The following is a 20,971-nucleotide window of genomic DNA, read 5'->3' on the forward strand; positions in this document are numbered from 1 at the left end:
CAGGGCTGCTATAAAGTTTCTAATAAAATGGACTAAATAAACATTCTGTTCACAACACAATTTTTGTCCAGGATAACTTTAACAAGGTAATTCACACAAGCATATTTTTCTAATAACTCCTCCTGATATCCATGCAAATAGTTTTGGCTTATTTGCCCAGACTTCACGATATTTGTCTTGCTGCCTCCATTGTAACTATGGAATTTCACGTGGTGCTCATAGCATTGAAAAAGGACATTTGACTCAACAGCAATGTGTCTTTCCACAAAGAAATGTCTCAATAAGTCTGTTTAATCAACAGACAGCTTCCATCACAGCCAAATCAAATCATCAGCTAACTGCAGTGTTGCCCCCAGAAATTTTTCATCGGGTTGACCATATGGGGCCAATGAAAATATTAAGGTGGCACACCAAAATCCAAAAGCCATGACTGAATGTCAGGAATTAATTCATACTGTTGCATAGACTTGTTGAAAAAGTTAATATTACTAATTATCTGATGTGTATCGACTAATATCAAAGCAGATATCATTTTGAGGTGACAGTTCAAGGGACCCCTGTGAACACACTTTGTCAGGCCCTTGTCAAAATTTTGTTGAAACATGGAGCGTTATTTGGCCCCTTTCCCAACAAGCTTTGCTGACATGAGCTTCGTTAACACAAAGCTAGTCCAGTCCAGTTCAGTTCAGTACACATTAAAACTAGGGCTATCAAACGATCATTTTTAAAAATTAATCACAGAATTTCAATAGTTAATTGTAATTAATAGTATTGTTTTCTCACATTTTCAATTATTATTATTCTATTATTATTATTATTATTATTATTATTATTATTATTTCCAGTATTTTGCATTTCAACAGTTTTGAAGTCAACTTTGACAAGGCAAAGCAATTCTTACCAGACTGACTTGATTAAGAAATTAAATGAAAGCAATAAACTACATGGGACTAGCATAAAGTGGGCATGTCTGTAAGGGATATTTTGATGTCAGAGGTCAAGGGACCCTGGTGAAATGACCATGTCATTTTTCCATTGCCAAATGAGCTAGCATGACATGGTTGGTACCGCTGATTTCCTTCCTAGATTCAGATGATGTCAGTGTGATCACTTAAAACTAAACCTACTATAGCTTCTTAAAGATAGAATTTCCAGCTTGCCTGTAAACCCTGCAGTCCGTTGATTGGTCAATAAAGAACCTTCACTCTTGCTCAGGACAGAGCTGTGGCTGGTATTGAGGCTGCTCATACTGTGGCTTCATTACATATACAGTTTTTCATACATTAGTCAACTATAACTATAAAATGAAAGGATATTTTGCTGCCTCCTCATCTTATCTTTAGGTAACAGTAAGCAGCTATACACTAAGAAAAAATAATTTAATTCACTTTACCAACTAACAGCAGTTGCTGGCACCTTTTAAGGTGGAATGGTTTTTTTTGCATGTTACTCAATGCATGAATTGACAACATAAATCCGTCAAAACACCTTAAATTTTTAATATGACAACTCTGACCATTCCATTTGTTTTCATTGTCTCTCTTGAATGACCTACACTTTTAGTAATGAGTCGATTTTAAAAGAAAAAAACGGTGACCACAAAATTATGTGACCTGCATATATTCTGTTTCCTCACTTGGAGAAAAAAAGCTTGGCCGTGCGTCGTTCTGGTGCATTGTTCTGGTCAGCAATTGCGCCTTTAGCTAATTTCACAGAAGAGCAACAAGCTGTAAGTATTTTTATAATCAAGTAATAATTGAAGTCGTTCTGAAGTGCTTTTTTTTCCTTCTTTAAGCAAACATTCACTGGTTTCAGATTCCCAAATATTTTCTGGTTTCCTTAGTCTTCTGTGACAGAATTAGATTGTTGGTAGGACATTTTAAAAAGATAGCATGGGTTCTGGGAACTTTTGATGTGCACTTATTTTCTATATGCTTTACATATTAAAGACTAATGATTAATTGATTTATGGTAGAAATGATTCATAACTGGTTATGAAAACCATTGTTATTTACAGACATCTTTGAAGACATCTTGCTGTTGTTCTTAAAATGTTTGTTTTCAATGTTTTGAACACCACAAACAAAAGTCGATTTCCCTGCATTGTGTTAGGCTTGTGGCAGAAATCTTACAGACAGATATCTCAAATTCCAGACAAATAAAATAAAACCTATCTGCATGGATAGATAGCACTCCAGGTAAATGAGAAAATGTGCTGTGAACTGACCCATAAAACGTATTGCTGGCGTAGATGCTACTTTGGGAGATAAAACTAATGTTTTTGTTGATATGTATACCTTCCAAAACCTTGCAATCGGTGTCATATGGTAATCCTCCTGTATTTTGTCAGCAGCACTTTGCCCTGCAATTACCATCTTTCTCACAAAGGTTTTTGAAGAGAGGCTATCCTTCCCAGGCTCACTCAACAAATCAATTCTGCTTTTTGGCTTTCCACCAAGTGAAAAAAAAAAAGTATCTTCAATATTTGCAACACATGTCCTTCATCACTGAATTGTGGTATTCATGGGTTTTTGAAAAGGCTTGTGTGTTCCATTGTCTACAGACGGCAGCAAAAGAAAACAGCCCCGCAAAGCACCAATTACAGCATCAACTTTTCTACTCTGCAACACAAGAAGCACCACAATTGTGTCAAGCCTGGAGAACATATGATGGGTTTGCAATTGTAATCAACATCGTTTAAATGGTAACAAGTTGGTAAATTAGTAAATTCCGCCACTCATTTATTCAAGATGTGCAATTACTGGCGGCTAATACCCCAAAGTCAGGTGGAGATTTTCTGAAAATAAATGAAAAACACCCACGAGGAGCTCAAACATCTCCTCCAGTAGACATAATTTAATCAGCGAAGTATCTGAATATTTAAAGAGTTCGAGCATACAACATTTATTGATTTTGGCAATGTGTCTTTTTTACATTCAGATGTGGCCGAATACCTCAACAAAATGATTTGAAGCTGACATATATAATTTGACCTTGTCAGATGCTGATTCCCCGCCACATTTCCTTGTGCATGCTGTGTAATTGAGCCTTCAGGGAGAGTGGAAAGACTATCTGGCCCTCGCCTTGTAAGGACCTCTATTGATGATCAGGACTGGTTACCAACCATCTAATCAATAAGTGCAGATACACGAGCGGATAGTCATAAATACGGGGTGACAGTAACTTATCTTACCCTGCAACAGTTATAATAACTGCAAAGATCACAGAATTACATTTACGGCACCTCTAGGGTAAAAGCTTCACAGTCAAAGATATATGTTATTAAATATGTTTCCTTGCATAAAAGGCTATTAACTTCCCCTTGAATATTTTTCTCAACAATGAAACATATAACATGAGGAAGATACATTTAAATCTACGGTCAGAGACCAAGTCAGACTGCCTTTCTGCATTTAAATTGCAGGAATTTTCTCTGAAAGCCACAGGCAAATCCAAAATGAAAGTTGCATTAATTTAGAGGGTTTAAATTACTTTTTTGTGATGTAGCTTTTGTAATCTTCGTGTGCCACGGATATCACAGCTTTGATGGTGGTTATAGTTGAAGTAGCGTGGTCAGAGGAGTTACACTTTGTTATGTAGGACACTTATTCTTATCTCTAACTAATCAGCCTTGCCCAAAAATCCTTGCATGGGAGAAAGAACTACAGAGGAGGAAAGCAGATAATTGTCTTGTTTACCTTGATTTAACGTTGTGTGTCTGTGTGTGTCTGTGTGTGTTAAACCACAAGGGTTCAGTAAATTTGCCAAGGCCAGACAGAGGAGGACGGGAGTCTCAAGCTTTTCATTCACTTTTGCTGACACATCGGCAACCAGAGGCTTGTTGGGCCTCGAGAGCCATTGATGTGTCACTTCACATTTCTTACAGTCAAGATCAATCCCTCATTTAGATTCAGCAACGTGGAAAGCATTGAAAGATATCACCTATAGCGGCTAAGCGTGCAAGAAAATCATTAGTGTTATAAATGAACAACAACGGAATAGAAAATGACAGAAAACAGAACTACAAACAACTAAAGTGAGGAGTAATATGAATTCAATTTGGAGCAGAAGCAGGCGCTGTGGTGCATGTGATCCATGTTAAACCACATCATAAAAATGCAAATACCTTACTTCACTCTCCAGGAGTTTATAGTCCAACAACAAATCTAATATACTGTGGGATGTTTAACATATATATCTTTTCATTTTCAACATTTGCTCATCAGATTGTCAGAGCAGAGTGAGGCACCGCACAATATCCTGGGCCTCACAAATGTAATATAACCTGGATTGCAACGGGCCGGTGTGATGCAGCTGTGGCATTAGGGGCCAATGGGAGCTCTTTAAATGAGAGAGTGGCCGTAAACACCACGTCTACTTTCTCCCCTCGCCAGCATTACTAGCGGAGCTGATGACAAGTGCCGAGCAGCCCTCTAGTGCCTTTAATACAGCAAGAGCATTCTCCAGGGGAAATGCAATCTGTGTCCTCTGTACAGATCCACTGTCTGCACTTCCCCGCATGTGAGCCGCTATCATATTATACTCCCCGCTCTCGAAATGGGAGAAGGAAATAGGAAATCGCCTCGGCCAGAGATGAACCAGGAACATAATCAAAAAATAGTGTGGCGCAAACGGCGCAGATCAGCCTGGCATGCAGACCTCCCCTGGCTGAGCGCTAAACAATAAGCAGTGGGGATTGCTCGGGATTCTTGTGCCATTGAGAGGAAAGTACGCCCCCTTTTTTCACCCCGCAGGCATCTATTGGCTTATAGCAGCTTATACGTTTAAGATGGGAGATAAGAACAGGCACGTTTCCCTCATGTTGTGATCCAGCATGCCTATATTGGCAATAAAAACACAGCAGAACTGCACAGACAAAAGAAGCTCACAGGAGGTGTCGGATGTGAAACATTATTCAGTTGACCTTGCATATTGCTGGGGTGATTTTTCATCTGAGCCAAACAAAGAAACATAAAAATGCACTGCTGACTTTTGGCAGAAAGCACAAAAGTGAGCCCATTAAAGTGGGGGAGAATGTCACACGTACTGGAAAGTAAGGAACACACTTTTGCTGGATTGTTTTTGTTGGCATGGCATTAAATACAGGACAAAGCTCAAACCAAACAGCAGACATAAAGGAGCACACTGCACATGTTCAAACAACATTCCTGCACTTCTTTGACTGTTATTGTCATTGCCTGAAAAAGACAAAGACACTTGAGCAGAGGACGCATGGTGAGTACGGTTTTGGAGTCAAGTCACTGAAGTAAATGCCGGACACGTGTGTGTGTGTGTGTTAGTGTGTGAGAGACGAGGTGTGTGTGACAGCGTTAAGCCTGAGTGAGAGGTGAAAGGACTGCTGTACTCACAGTTGTGCTCTTGTTTCCCTGTGGTCTGTCGGCGTGTCAGAGTTTCATCCTCTCAGCGTCTCTCCCTGGGCTGGGCTTCCTCTTCCTCTTCTGACCAAAAGGTGTGAGGAGGAGGAGGAGGAGGAGGTGGTGGTGGAGGAGGAGGAGGGGATGCACGGATTGAACGCAAAGGAATGAAAACCTGAGTGAGAGAGAAAGAGAGAGAGAAACAAGAGGAGGAGTGAGTGTGTGTTTGAGAGAGAGAGAGAGTGCTGTGGATGGAGGGAGGGCGAGCGGTGGCCTGCGATTGGCCTGTCAGTCCGGGAGAGGGAGCGTCGGTCTCGGTGGTGTCAGGGTGGTGGGCTGCCTGCACCCCAGTTGGTCTGCGGCGTCTCCGATTTGAACGCCTCAAGAGCTGGTCGCGCGGATTCCTACGGTGCACACACGCTCGCTGGCTGGCTCACGACTCACACACTCTGCATCCACATCACACACAGAGAGAGGGGGAGAGAGAGAGAGAGAGAGAGAGAGAGAGAGAGAGAGAGAGAGAGAGAGAGAGAGAGAGGAAGGAGGAGGGAGGAATGATAGAGTGAGGCAGACAGATTCAGAGGGCCGATGACAGCTTCAAGCTGAAGCTTCTCCTTGGCTCCTCATCAATGACAGGTACTGAGGAACAAGAGACAGAGAGAGCCCCCCCCACCCCCCACCCCCTCACCCTCCTCCCATTCACACGCCTCTACACACACCCACATATTCATGTACACACACAACTTCACATCCAACCACCGACCCCCTCCTCCCCTCCCCATCTCAATTACCATGGCCGCGGCAGATGTATTGGGCTTGTCAGCTCTCAAGCAAGGCTGTGCAGGAGATGTGGGCTAACTTATCTCATCTAATTTAACCGAGCTATAATCAGAAAACACTGTGGAGCTCATTTTTGGTTGGAGTGGATGTAGGATTTTGGAGGTGAGGGGGGTGTGAGGGTGAGGACATGAAAACAGACAAACTGCAATTAGCCAAAGCCAGGTCAGAGAGCAGCAGTCAGATTAAAGCCATTTGCACAACAAAAACAAAACCAACAACAACGGACATAGTTGTTAAATTTCTGTAGAAAAACTTAAGAAAATTCAAAAAAGGCAATAAAAGGCTATCAACAAGCAACCATGTGTAACCCAGTTGCATTGATTTAACTCTGATTTATAATGCTGTCAATACAATTTGACTAATGTCAGTGAGCCAACACCCTAAACATTCCAAAAACAAGATTCAGCTCAAACAAGAAGCACTGTCGTGGATATTAGTCCTGACGTCTCTGCTGTCAACGCCCAGTTTGCAGCCGAATGTCAAGCTCCGGTATTTTTCCCCTCATTAACTGTCGTGTCCGGTCAACAGTGGACCGACTCCAATCGGCTCCACACACAGTCCCATGAATCCTATCTCTGCCTCTTCACTCCACCAAATTCAATTAAAAAGAGAAATTGGCAATTAGATCACTGTTATGATCCTGTAACAATGATCTAATCTGTAATTCATTGGCTGGTGTTCCCCTGGGGTGGGGGGTTGGGGGGCTGCTTGATGGAGTGGCTCGGAGACTCCTTGGCATTCACCTCGGCTCGAGGTAGGTGCACAAGGGCGCGGGCGGAGCCATGGGGCGCCGGTGCTACCAGAGGCCTCTATAGTGTCACCGCTGGGGCCTCGTTGGCCCGCGGCAAGAACACAACCTGTGACACACGCTCGTTTGTTTTGTTCTCGTATGCATGAGGGCTCAGTTTGCAGGTTGAGTGTGTAATATATGTGCAAGCATGCACGGAAACACACACGCAGCTGCAGCTGCTGTGCAAAAGGAATAAGTGCACACAAAAACTCTCATGGGAGGAAATCTTTTTCTCCTTTATTGAATTAAGTCAATTCCATTTGGTTAATGAAGGGGTTGGGGGGTGGTTCACCCTTTCAGAGGCATCAGGTTAACAATCATATTGAGATGCGGGGGTGGAGGTGGTTAGAGGAGGGTGGGGTCACAGTCTGCAGACTGGAACCTGTGTCTTGTCACCACCTTTGTGGCTGGAGTCATGCTAGCAGAGCAGCATTACAGCTCCACCACATGTGGACTGTCTGCAGCACTTATCATCACTGTGCTGACCTGAAACGGCAGCCATGTTTATGTACTTAAAAGGCTTGTTACCTGGCAACATTTAATACATTAAAGGCTTTTTTATCTTATCATCCATCTCGTGGCGCTTATATTTAGTCAGGAAATAAATGCAGTGTCCTTTATAGCAGACACGCACACCTACACAGAGATAAAGCCAGTGGCAACAGAAAACCAAACTGACTATCATATATATATATATATATATATATATATATATATATATATATATATATATATATATATATATATATATATATTTATAGGTGTGTGTGTGGGCATGCGGCGCGCGCGCACACACAGAGGCATACGCACACAGGAACAGTGTGATTGCTCTGCTTCGCTCGTTTAGCACTTCTAAGGCAGAGATCCCCAGAGGCCACCCATCACATCCAGTTACTGTGGCACACAGACACGACCGGGCCCCACCTGGCTGCTCTCACCTCAATCTGTAGGAGGCAGGAGGCACTTGCACCGTGTCGCTCTCTTTCTCACTCACTCACACTCACACATCACTCACCAAAGATCAAAGATGTGGTCACACATACACACACACTGGTATCTCTCATCAAAGATCACAAGGACTTTCCGCTGTACAGACTTTTACAAACTTGCCGTCACGCACATAAAGTTGTTACGAATCGCCTCCTCGTGTTAAATCACAAAAGTACATTGCTTTAACGCGTCTGCTAACTGACTGTATCATAGTCACACTCAGACTTTTCATGGGAGGTGTGAAGAAGCTCATGAATCCCCAGCCAGCGGTCCTGTATGAGTAGACAGGCCATTATCGTTTTCATCCCGGCATTATTTTAACTAATTTGATGTAATTAACATAAAATGAGTAAAATGTGTCAGCAACAGAGCGCCGGTGAGAATAACAGATGGATTCAATGGAAAATGGCTACATTAACAGATATTTTTAAAGCAGACTAATGAGACAGAACTGAGTCATGCTGATGGTATCAGGTGCTGAGATAAAGATGTAATGGCTTGCTCAGGGGTGATACCCCTATGATGCAAAAACAAAGATGGACAACAGATAGCTCGAGTGGGACAGTGCTGAGCGGGGTGAAAGTTAGGGTCAGGGGGGAAGTGAGAGGGTAAAGGAGGTGGAGGTCGTCTGGCTGCTGATTAGTGCTGGTTGAGCCCGACTTGTCACAGGCTGACATGGGATGCAATTATAGAGGGGAAGTTTCCCAGCCCCTCAGGCATGTGCCAGCCATGCTGTCAGCACCGGCTGATGTGTGGGCTCTTGGCACTGCCAAAGGTGTCACAGGTGCTTATGTGTGCTCAAAACCGCTACGCTCCCATGAAAATTGGCCTTAGCTTTTCCCAAACGCACCGGATGATGACTGTGTGCGCATGTGCCCGTGCACACATGCTCAGTTACCTTTGTTTGAGCATTAGTTAAACCCTACTCCACTCCCAGCTTTCTCTCTCACTCTCACTCTTTCTTATTTCCTCTGAAGCTACAAGGTAAAAGCTCGAACACTTGTGATTCTGCTGGCTTCTCATGCTGTTCCCACATCTTCTCCTTTTCCCGTATCAGCCTGCATATGACTCTGCCAGCAGTGCGAGTAAGCTCTATAAGACCCAAGGCAAATTACCTCAGCGGGACACTACACTTCTGTTCCCTTTGCTTCTTCTTCCTCTTCCACATCATCCCCCCCCTTCTCTGCATGTCACTTATCAAAGTGTGTACCTCAGCACTGGCTGCACGTCGTGGGAGTGTGGCTTAAAACAAATTCAATGCCATCCACTGGCCGTTTCACATCTATCCTACAGTGTGAGAGAAAAACTGCTTATCGAGTCCATCTTTTCGCTATGTGGGAAGAAACGAGAACACGGTCTTTTAGCAAAGGACACAGATGGTCATCTGGACTTTTGTCCAACCTTTATTTTTTTTTTATCATAACCCCCTTTTTTTCAGAAAATTGATTTGTACAAAGACTTCCATAATACCATCTAGTGGCTTGAAAGCCATGCTGGTGGGCCATCAGGTGTGATTTTCCACTTCAGACAATTTTTTTAGGGGGGAAATGGCCTGAAATTGGATCCTCTAGCAGCTTGCAGTTCCTCTAAACTAGCCCTGGGCGACACAATACTTAGATGCACCCCTACTTCTCTGCTATCATTTCCAGAAAGATCCCAGTTCTAAACATGCTGCCACTAATCCGAAGAAAGCGGCTGGAGGGCTGCTGCTCAGTAACATACTCACCAACACACCTGTGCACAAAGATACAAAGATAATTGTATAAAATGTTTAGAGGAGTGTAATTAGAACTCTGGTTAAGTGAAGGTGTTAGACGGCAGCCTGTTAGCAGGCCTATAGGAGTCAGCGGGGTCTGCCGCTGTGCCCTGTTAGTGTTGTTAGCAATAACTGTAGTCAGCCTGCAGGACGTGTCACCGTGTCCTCTACCTGAGGCCCCGCTGTGATCACGCAGCAGGCGAGCATATGATGCTTCTTCGCCCCTCACAGTTCATAGCCCAACACCCCAACCAAGAGGGCCTGATTAAATCGGTGGAACAAGGCCTAATTAAATAGGGTCTGATCAGGGAGGAGTAAATTATTTAACACTGCCCACACATACTGATGTCTCTTCTACAGATCCTGAGACTTCGTTTCGTAGCTTTTGTCTCCTCCGTTTCATTCTCTCTCTTTGTCTGTCTTGTCTTTTCTGCTTTTTTTTTTTCTTATGACATTTGCACCGCTTCTCTCTCATCTCTCAAATGGTGCCATTCAGTAGCCGAGGCACAGTCATGAAACAGTCAAAGAAACAAATGCAAGGCCGGAGCTGGCGGAAGATAACATTGTGTGTTGATTAAAGACATGAAGGGAGACACCTAAAGCATCTATTCGGATCGACATAGAAGGGCTGACAGAAATATCCCCCTGCAGACAAATATAACAATGGGATAAGTGAGGATGTTAACTTTTAGTTCCTCCTGCTTTCACACAGGACCCCCTCGTGTTCCCGCATCACCCTAACCTATGCATTTTGAAATAAATAACCCTTCCTGTTTTATTATACCCTTTAGAAACCTTTAGACTGTTAAGAGTGTTTTTTTTGCTGATGCTTTGATCCAAGCAGTGCGACCAAAAGTTCACAGAGAAACTCATGTATTCATTCACTCAGCAGGGGATGGCATTTTCCATTTCTTTTCTTCAATGCTGTAGTCTTTTTCTGACAGCGGTGCTCTCTCTGGGCCAATTTCAGACTTTCTGATCACCCAGCGCACCATGCACATCTTTCAACTGCTACGGTGTGCTAACTACAAAACCTAAAGCCCACAGAAAATCACTGACCCATGGCAGTGTGGACTGCGGGAAAAAAAATGTGGTCCATTGCCTTGTAAACATTGCATTTTGCATTTACAATCTGTTGTCATGAAACACTTAACCTTGAGAAAAGCTGCAAACTACCCCAGCAAGGGAACATTCAAATGCAGCACTCCATAACCCCCATCATTACAGCGCCTCTCCAAAACAAACCGAATGAAGCAATTAGTTTACACAACACCAGGCCAACTGCAACTCTAAAAAAGGGAAATCAGGAGTGATGCTGCAAATTCACAGAGAAATCTATGTAAACGTGTGAACTGCATTAAGCCTCCTGCAGACTGTGGGATTTCTGTCATCTTATAAATTTAGTGCAAGCTACACTGTGCGACATGGATCTTAATAAACTTGGGTAAGACAGTATGTATGTAGGTAGGAAGTATGATGTATGCAGACTGTATGATAACATCACCCACTGAATTGCAGAATACAAAGTACGTCCATTGATATCTACTCGCTGACAAAATGATGTCGTCATCAAAAAGTGGTAACATACACTACTTGTATTCTACAAAGTAAAATTACTATTTCAGTCAAAGGAGTTTGGTGGCTGTGGACAGGAGAAGTTCAAAACTTATTTTAGCCTCCCAAAAAAAGGAGCACTGACATCAGTTTAAGTGTACACTATATTAAGTCTATTTTCACCACTTTCCCTCGCTGTCAGACAGCCATGTCCACAAGAGAACCAAACCCGTTATCTATGCTCTCTTCAAAGCCAACACACTCCACACTACATTGGTTTACATGTAGCAACAACATCGTTCAAAAATGTACATCAGATCACGTTGGAAAAAGTTTTCAGAGGGGCTTAGGAAAGTAGCGCTTCAAGGCTGAAACATACAACTTCTAGCAAACCTTGAATTTCCAAATGTGAATACATCAGGAGCACTACTGGAAACCTGCAGAATGATGAAAAAATAATAAAATAAAATAAATTAAACTAAATTATGCAATAACCCTTAAAAGGGTTAGTTAAGATTCACAATAAAACAAACAAATTAACCGATCGAGGTAGGGGTAAACCAGTGGCTCCTATATGCTGCGAGGTAAATTTACAGTTGTAAAAAAAAAAAAAGTCTGGTGGCTTTGAAGAGCGCATATGGGTATTCAGTTACTCTGTTGCAAAGGGCTTAACTTCTGTGTACGCCAGTCTGCTTCTCCAAACTGGGGGTACTGCAGGTAATACACTAACTATTTAGAGTAAGTACCTCATACAACACCACTTCCCTTGAAAGTTTTGGTGAGATGAAGACAAATGACCTTAGATGGCTAGATTGAATAGTAAATCAAAATTTTAGCAGTTGCAGTTGAAAATTGTCATGCTATATATTGATTTGTCCTCCACTATAACAATTGTTAAGTGGACAGTATAGTTATCTTGTTCAGGTTATACAGAAATATACCAGAAATGCACAATTGGATTTGATAAGCATTGCCTTAATGCCATTGAGACTTGGGGCTTTGCCCGGTTGGCATAATTCCAGTTGACAGTGTATATTGTCCTGCATAAAGGGTACAGAGCTTTTTGGTCTGAGCAGTTCCTCATACTGTTCAACAGTTGAGGGTGCAATTTTTTGGTCATCAAAACAGAACAACTATGAGAAAATTTAAGGCATAGGCCCTGGAGAGCTGTGGGCCTGTTCTGGGTTTTATTAAGAATGCTGAGGAATAACATTATCAAGATAAGATGAGTGAGGACTCAATAACACAAGTATTTTCATTAAATTATCTTGATTTTCATTGTGGTCAAAATTGAATCCTCAGAAATCAACATAATCAGATACATATCACTGAGTAAGGAGGTCCAGGTACATAAAAAGCATCTTTTAACAGCCTCTTCATGTCAGCAATACTTGAATTATTAATAGGTTTTATAGTGCAAAAAGGACTAACACAGTGTGCAGTAAAATATCTTGACACAAAACTAAAAAAAGGTTCTTTTAACAAAGGTATGCAATTGCTTTATAATGTGCTTTCGCTCTCTGAGCTTTAATGCACTGAAACTGTATAGGCTGTGTTGTGTCTGTGCATGATCTAGGGCATATTCATTATGAAAACAACACTTTACTCCAGTGGCAAAATGATGTTGACCTTTGCGGAATCGAATACTAGCAAACCGTGGCTCATTGTTCAAAGATAATAGCTGGGCAACATTCCTTGTAAGGCAGATGATGTTGCTGGCATGCTGAGTGCCAGCCTCACTATTGGGTGGGTGTTGGACTGGTGATGACTCATTCTTCATCTGCCTTTAGAGAGACCTGGGTGACAGGTTTCTGTTTTAGCTGCTGTAACAAAGTGTTTCCTGTCACCGCTGAATTTTACTTCACTTAGATAAATGATTGAGCAAAATCTCCTTTTGTCTTTGCAACTCCTACCTGCAGGTTTACTCGGCATGGCATGTAAAAGAGGGGGAGGAAGCAGTAGGGAGAGAGAGAATTAGAGAGGGAACAAGAGGGGGAGAAAGTGGGCCACCCTAAAGAAGCCTCGCTCATTCCCCAGGGAAATTGCATCACATATTGATCCATGTTCCCTGCATCTAATGGACACAGAAGGTGGAATTGCTGGTGGCAATTGGGAAATAGCTATGAGAGTAACAAGGAGTCATCAAGGCATAAAACCTAGGTTAGTCACCTGAGGACCTCTCACCTGCCTTCACACAGTCCTCACAGTGCAGGCTGTCTGAACAGCTCCACATACCGAGGAGTTAGATTGCAAAAGCAGCAGGTTCACAGGCTCAGACGAGCATTTGTCTCCATTACAGCCCTTACACCGGCAAATAAACAGGGGAGACAGACAATCATTCTACATTACATCCATGACTATAGCACTTTACATTTTCTATCAGCGCAACAGACTCCCTGGGCCATCTCGCAATCCTCACATTCATTTTTTACTGCCTCGTGCACATTCTGCTACCCGTGTGCACAGATGGGGCTTTAACCAGGGAGGGATTTCCACGACTGCTATAACATTTATGGCCCTTTCTCCAAGGCAAAAAAACAGCAAGATCCAAAACAAGGTCTGGATCCTAACCCAAATCTGTCATACCATCAGTGTCGTCGCACTACTTCAAAATGCAAAAACACAGCCTTCAGTACAAGTCTGCACCTACAGTTTTCATTCTCCTTCGAGCTCAATGTCCGATCTGTCCACAGAAAGGGCAGCAGCTGCATTTCAACCCACTGTGGATTAGTATTCCTCAACAACAAATGTATTCAAAAGGGTTTTTTCAACAGTGTGCTAAAGCAGCAAAAGCAAAATTGAAGGCTAAAGCAAGAAAAAAGCGAGACCGGAGCAGCCTGTAGAGAGGGAATCTGTGATTATCATTAAAGGAGAAGGAAGTGGGAGGACCGGATTCACAGTGATTTTATTTTGTGGATCTCACAGTTTGATGTAATGCAGAACCTGCACAAAAGAATTTCTTTTTGTCCAATATTCTCTGGCTTTTCTCCACACCTCAACAGGCAAAACTAATTATTTTAACAATATATTTTCTAAACTTAATCATGTTCCTTTTAGCCTGCAAACGCACAACAAAAGGACTCACTGCCCTGTACGATTTCAATTTGATTTTTAATCCATTTTTATGGCTCTTTTCAGCTAATAGCCGCTCTAACCCATCTGTATTGCAATTCAAATACTTCTCCATTATTCTTAGAAGGGTGTAGACAATTTCACACATATAAGGCACTTACCTGCATGTAAATTATTGATCACCTTTCAACCCCCTAAAAAAATGAATCAGTCCTATGCATGTAAATAAGGTGCTGCACTTAGCCAAGGTTTTTCAACCCCAGTGTCAGACTGGCGGCGATTTTGATTTGGTGCCATTTGGATATTAAGTGCAGTGGATATTGAGTGCTATTACAGCCGGGGACAGGCAGCACATCAATCTCTGTCAAAGAAGAAGAAATCTGTCTCAGGAGCAGCCGGCAAGGAGCTGCAGTAGCTAACACGGGCTGCATGAAAACTGCAATCCCAGGAGTGATGGGGAAACTAGTTCTGTATAATGAACTGTATACATGCTTAGATATAGCATCTCACCTTGGCCCTGTATAATGAACTGTATACAAACTAGTATCTCATCTCATCCCTTTGGTGCTTACAGCACGTCAGTGACGACAGCAGGTTCATTTGATAACGTGTCAGGTGTCACTTTAAGATCCCTAGGGACAGGTGTCACATGTATTTCGACATCTTTTCAAGTTTGCAGAACCGCTCGCTGGTCAACACAGCTCCAGAATGTGTGGTGAATGCTATTTTGTGCTCTCTATGGCTCTCTTCTTGCAGTGCTACTTTTGCTTGGAGCTGCCTCTCACGGGACCCCCCTAAAAGTTACCTGATGAGCCACCGTCCTCACAGGAAACAGGAGGAGGAGGAGGAGGGGGGGGTAGAAACAGAGACAGAGAGAAAGAGAAAGCTCTCATTATTTCTCCCTAATTGCCCACGAGTGACCCTCCTGATTCCCCCCTCTGCAACCAGGTACGGTGCCTCATTACAGGCAGCCTCCTCAGTTCTCCCAGGAGAAACTCATGAAAAGGCCATGAAAGGCCTCGTCTGACAGGGGCCAGCCAGACTGGACCAATTAACAGGGTTTTTCTGTGCTCTGACTCGCCACACTGCAGTTTGCAACTCATCTATGGTGTGAGACTTGCAGACGTCCTAGGTCAGGTTGGGATGGTTTGTTCGGAGGGTAGAAGGGATAAGGGCAGTGCCATCTAGCCAATGCTTCTGTGCCATTTACATGTTTCTCATGCCTGCTTTCACTTATTTTATTACTTTTTTGGGGGGGTCGCATGGCTGACTGTAAAAAGTTATTTTTTCATATTTTGATTAGCTTGGAGTGGGAACCTTTACCTTAGAATTAATTAAAGTTGAAAGCATTTTTAATTTTAAATCCAGCGCAAAAAAAAAAGTTTATTAATTTTTGGATTGGCACTCAAAAAGCGACAGGCCATTGAAAGTTTAAAATATAGATGTTTTCTGGTGCCCTGGCATCATTGCTCCATGAAGGCTAAATGCAATTGTCTCTCAGCCTCACAGTGCCAGGTGACTTAGTGTGTGTCTGGATAAATGACCCAGTCAAGGTGAGCTCCCTGTGTCAAGCCAGGAGCATCAAAGACAAACCACGCAACCTTGCCAGAGGGCCCGTTTTCCTTTCACCCGGAGAACTCCATTTTCACTCTCCAAGGCTTGATGCATTCAAGCCCGTCCTGATCTTTGTAATGACTGGTCAAAAAAAAAGTAATTCAGACAGCCTCCTGTCTATTAGTGACATGAAAGACAAGACTTTCAAAGAGCGTTTCTCCTTCCTCTTCAGGTCTAAAAGACACAGACATTCTCTTCAAGGTCACATCAGTTTCCGCTGGAGTGATTCAAAGCAAAAAATCACCTGAATATAAACAGCGCTGACTGATAGAGTGGAGGACAATGATGGGGGGCCGGCAACAACGATACCACTCAGCCAAAGAGTGTATGACAGTCGCAGTGACCGTGTATTTGGGCAGAGGAAGAAGCGAATGAGGCAAAGAGGAAGGAATGTGAGGGGTGGGGTTGGATGGGAAAGGGGTACTGATTGGCTTGTCGTCTCATGGGGTGCGTGTTTGCCTGCAGGGAAAGGTCACGGGAGGGAACAGGAGTAACGAGGTGTGAAGGGAAGGCACTGTCCTCGGCTCCTGGGCCCTAGGAGACATCCCCGGCAAGGTGTTAATGCAGATGCTGCAGCCTCCCAGGTTCTGTTTATTACACCTTTCGAGGGAAGCCAGCCCAGAGTTTCACCACGAGTCAATCCAGCTGAAAGCATGCTAATCAGAACCACAAACTGGCAGCAAATCCAACTCCGAGGCCCAGAAACGGATAAACATGAAATGTGGAAAAGCTTGGCTGCAGTTTTTTTGATTTTGGTGTGTACACTTCATTCTGTGAATGACATCTTTTACTCAGAAAAAAAGAGGTTCAACAGCTGAAAAGGATGAAAGCTCTATGTGTTTTTTTTTTGTTCTTTTTCTCAGTAATTGGCTGTGTCACAAATCCAGTTCACTTCTCTCTGAGCATGTCCACTCTTCTGGCAGGGTCTAACCTTCAACCCATACGAGCTGTGAATGACTGCACAGCCAAACCAATTGCCAGAATAAAATTGGTAGTGTACATATCTGCAAACCACAAATATGCATTATATTTGTACATCTTGTACAAAACGGATATGTTAAAACTATTAGCTCCTTTATATTTTAGTTGTCAGTTTTATTTTGTCCTGGGTAGGAAAACTTAGTGTTTTGGCTTAAACTTCCCCATATAGTCACTACAAATTGTCTAGAAATGCCCTAGTGTGTCATTAAAAATACCTGCTTTTGTTGTTTGTTGGTTTCAAACAGTGATCTGCTGCTCGGCAGCTTTCTTGCAAAGATGTCACACTACCTGCCGTCCCCTCCTCCTTCTGATGAGAAAGTCAGCTCATATAGCAAGTCCCCAGGAACAGCGCCCGTTTTGAAGAATATTTCACATTTTCATTGTGGAAAAAGTGGAATTAAGCCATCACTTGATGCCATAGGGCCCAAAAAGACTTGTTCCCATTGACTTACATTGTGAGAGAGCCGTCTGTGATACTTTTTTTTTTTAAGTGTCAAAACCCCTGCAAAATGATTTGTTTCACTATCGGGATTTGTTGCATTCAGTCCGATAACATATCAAAAGTGGAGAAGAGCCACAAGATTAAATCATTTTATTCCCATTCAAGATAGCAGAGCGCTTAACCAGAAGTCATTCATTCAGCCAGCAGCTTTCCTAAGTCTCTAGTGTGCATGCTCTGTGGGCCCCATAATCCAGAAGATCCAGGTAATTTCATTCCATGGAAAGCATTTTTGTCTTCACGCACCACTGGAAACTTTCATCGCAATGGCTGGGGCGCCACCTCAAATGCCTTATCCAGGTCTCTTAATATAACTATGTCATATACATGTAATCAATATATAATCAACATGTAATCAATAAACAAATATATGAAACGTACAAATGTAACATATCAGTGGTTTGCAGAAATGTACAATGACCAACATTTTATTCTGGCAACTAGGCTGGCACAGCTTATATTATCATACAGGTGTTTTAGTAGCCTTTATAAAAATCTGCATTATTACTGTTAAATTCAATCTGACACCTTGATGTAATCACTGATAACAAAAAGACAACCATGCAGGTTTGTGTCTTCAAGAATTAATTTCATATAAAGAGAATGATGATTTGTTTTGTCTGTGACAGTTAGTACTATGTTAAAATATGGGTATTAACATATAGAGATATTTTACGTGTAATTCAGTGCCTGCTTTAGTATTAAATGATTAATTTGAATGTTGCACGTCAGTTTTTTCTGTTTTGTCAACATTATCGCTTTCACTGGTGTTTGGTGTTGAATCTTGGTTTAACACACTGTATCGCTTTGTGTACACATGGTAATTAATAACTGTTGTATGCTGCTTTTCATGTTGTGGTTTGTAATGTTAAGTCTAGCTGTGCCATATAACCAGCATGTGGTCTATTGTGTGGTCTTTTGGGTATTGTTATTTATGTTGCAAAAGAAGGTTTCTAACTGACCTGCTTGATTATAATACAGGTGTGGTGCCTTTCATGTAAAAATTACTATTAAAAAAACATGTTGATGGTAATATTGATGAGTGAATACATTCATGACGAATATATGAATATATTGACTTAATATAAAGAAAAAAAAATCACCCATAAACAAATGAATATTATTAGTGCAATATTTATGTCACAGTAAATGTGTTTTTCAAACATACAAAGTCATAACAAAATGACCTTAACACAACCTGACGTGTTACAACCCTTGTATTGTTTCCAGAATGGTCCCTGCAGCCCCAGCAAAACTGCTGTCTCTCCATGAACTCAACCTGAGAGAGGACCACATGGGAGACCGACCCTCATTATGTGTAAAATATCATTAATTAACTTTATTGAATGAGTCACAGTATGGTTTCCACCACATGGTTCCCTCAGGGTCCCTTGCCCAAGACCCCACCTTGCACTGTTCGGAGCCAGTGAGCCAGCATCCTTCACATCAGCCCGTTCTCTTAGCTGAGGCTGGTTCTAGGTGACTTTTTTCCCCTCTTGTCATTGCTTAGAAAGCTGCCAGTAATTTATAATGTTGTGACAGTCAAATAAACAGGGCTGCTGCTTGCTGGAGTGAAAAGTCCTGTATTAAAGGGAATCAAAACAGCTCCAAATGGTGTCTTGAATGGAAATAATCTTGGTGTAAGATCTGTTCTGGGCTGGCTAATTTAAATTTGTTCAGGGTGACAGCTTACTGGAAGAGGGACATAATGAAGTCCATTATCATCAGTGGTGCAAATTCTAAAGAACGAGAACTCTCATTATCAGCGCTTTCCTGTATACGAAGGAAATATGTTCATCCATTATGAAATGTGCTGAGAATGACAACATGGAGCAAACATAAGACAATGTAAGCTGTGACTCGCCTCTAAAAAAAAAATGGAATGGAGCTTGCTGGAGACTGGACAAGTCCTTTTTTTTCGTACAATGCCTTCACTTTATTTATGGATGAGGTGATAGTGATTTTCACTGCACACAAGAAGGCCATGTATTGGATTTTAATGCAGTCAAGACTGTAATAGGCTGATAATTTTGATATTTCACAATGTTGTGCAACAGCAAGAAGACAGCCTGTGCTTTTATTTACAGTGCCTTTTCTTGTGGTAATCTGACATCTGGTAGACCATGCCAGACCTTGAACAGTGTCTTCCCAAGCATTATCTCACAAAAACAGAGCCTTGATAATGCTGTTCCATTAGACAAGTAGCAGAAATAACAATAAGTCATTTTGGCCAGAATTAACTGATAAACAGGGAAATGAGGGAAGCCTCCAGATCTGTAACCCACGATAACCACTGCTTCACTAAACTCAGGCAGCGAGGACTTCAAGCTGTCTCTACAATATATTCACTTCAAAGAGTATAAAAATATGACTGCTGCCAAAATAATCATCAAAAGTTAGTTCAGTGCCAGAAAAATGTGTTGCTGAATGAACTGAAGTGGAGGAAATGGGGAAGCCAGGTGTTGGGGGGGTAAGTCACAGACACATACTAATGTGCTATTAAAAGTCGAGTGCACACAGTCAATGACAAGGGACTAAATCAAACACAAACTGACGCAGTTATAATTAAGAAACACTGATTTAGAAATGTGTTTTTCCATCTAAAATAATAAACATGTTCAGTGCCACTGCTGTCTATACCTTATATCTAACAACTGCAGCCAGAGAAATGTCACATCCAGAACTTCCATGTTGGACAAATCAAACAATACCAACTCAAACTTATCCAGTACAATTAAAGTTCATCCTAAAGCAAACAAACATAAAGCCTGTGGTAAATTAAAATAGGGTAAGAAACTTTAGCTAGCTTTACAAATTTCCAGGTGGCAGCATTTTTTTTTGTTGCTCTGAGCGAGAAAGTCTGCATAAGGTGGGCGGGACTTGAGCTAGTTGGGTTAAACATACTCCGGACATTTACTCAGGAGCCCGCTGTTTGTCTCCCGTGTGAAACCAAAAGTCAGTCAAGTTATTTTAATAACAATGTAGTGTGCTAATATGTGTGCAATGCTATGCTAGTGACGTATGTTGCATGACGTAAGCGATATATGTCAGGTGACGTTATATTCTGTTAGCAACAAAGGTAGTAATTTTATTTAATGCCAAACCATGATGTTTTTTTTTTATTAAACTTAACCACATGCTTTTGTTGCCTTAACCCTAGGAAGAAAACCTTAAAAAAAGTTGTTTTCTTACCAGAGTTCTAAGTTTATTTTGAAAATAGACTATATGCATATAATGAGCAGAAACTATGTATTTGCTGTAAAAACTGAAATTTATTTTTAAAAGACACAATGCATGTGACAAGCAAGTAAGTTCACACAGAAATCCCATCAGTTTTCAATGCAGGAGGATACTTTGTGTGTTGTTTTTTGAAGTGATGGGCCACTGACCCTGCATCAGGATTTGATGATGTTTTGCCAAAGATACATTTAGTTTGAAATTCATGATAAAAAGTAAAAATGTTACACAAATGTCTGACATTAAGAAATAAACCTTTTCAG

At 41.9% G+C, this 20,971-nt stretch overlaps 1 protein-coding gene across 1 annotated transcript in view; it reads right to left on the reverse strand.

Moving 5' to 3' along the window:
- The window catches only part of LOC121956111 (RNA binding protein fox-1 homolog 3-like), a 575,995-nt gene that overhangs the window by 464,766 nt on the left and 90,258 nt on the right, over positions 1-20,971 (reverse strand). Inside the window, exon 3 of the mRNA XM_042504225.2 lies at positions 5,370-5,550. The gene's annotated coding sequence lies outside the window, so the exon portion shown is untranslated. The remainder of the gene's footprint in view (positions 1-5,369; positions 5,551-20,971) is intronic.

This window comes from Plectropomus leopardus, chromosome 18 (assembly GCF_026936395.1).
Source record: "Plectropomus leopardus strain MGB_pleo_1.0 chromosome 18, ASM2693639v1, whole genome shotgun sequence".
NCBI lineage: Eukaryota > Metazoa > Chordata > Actinopteri > Perciformes > Serranidae > Plectropomus > Plectropomus leopardus.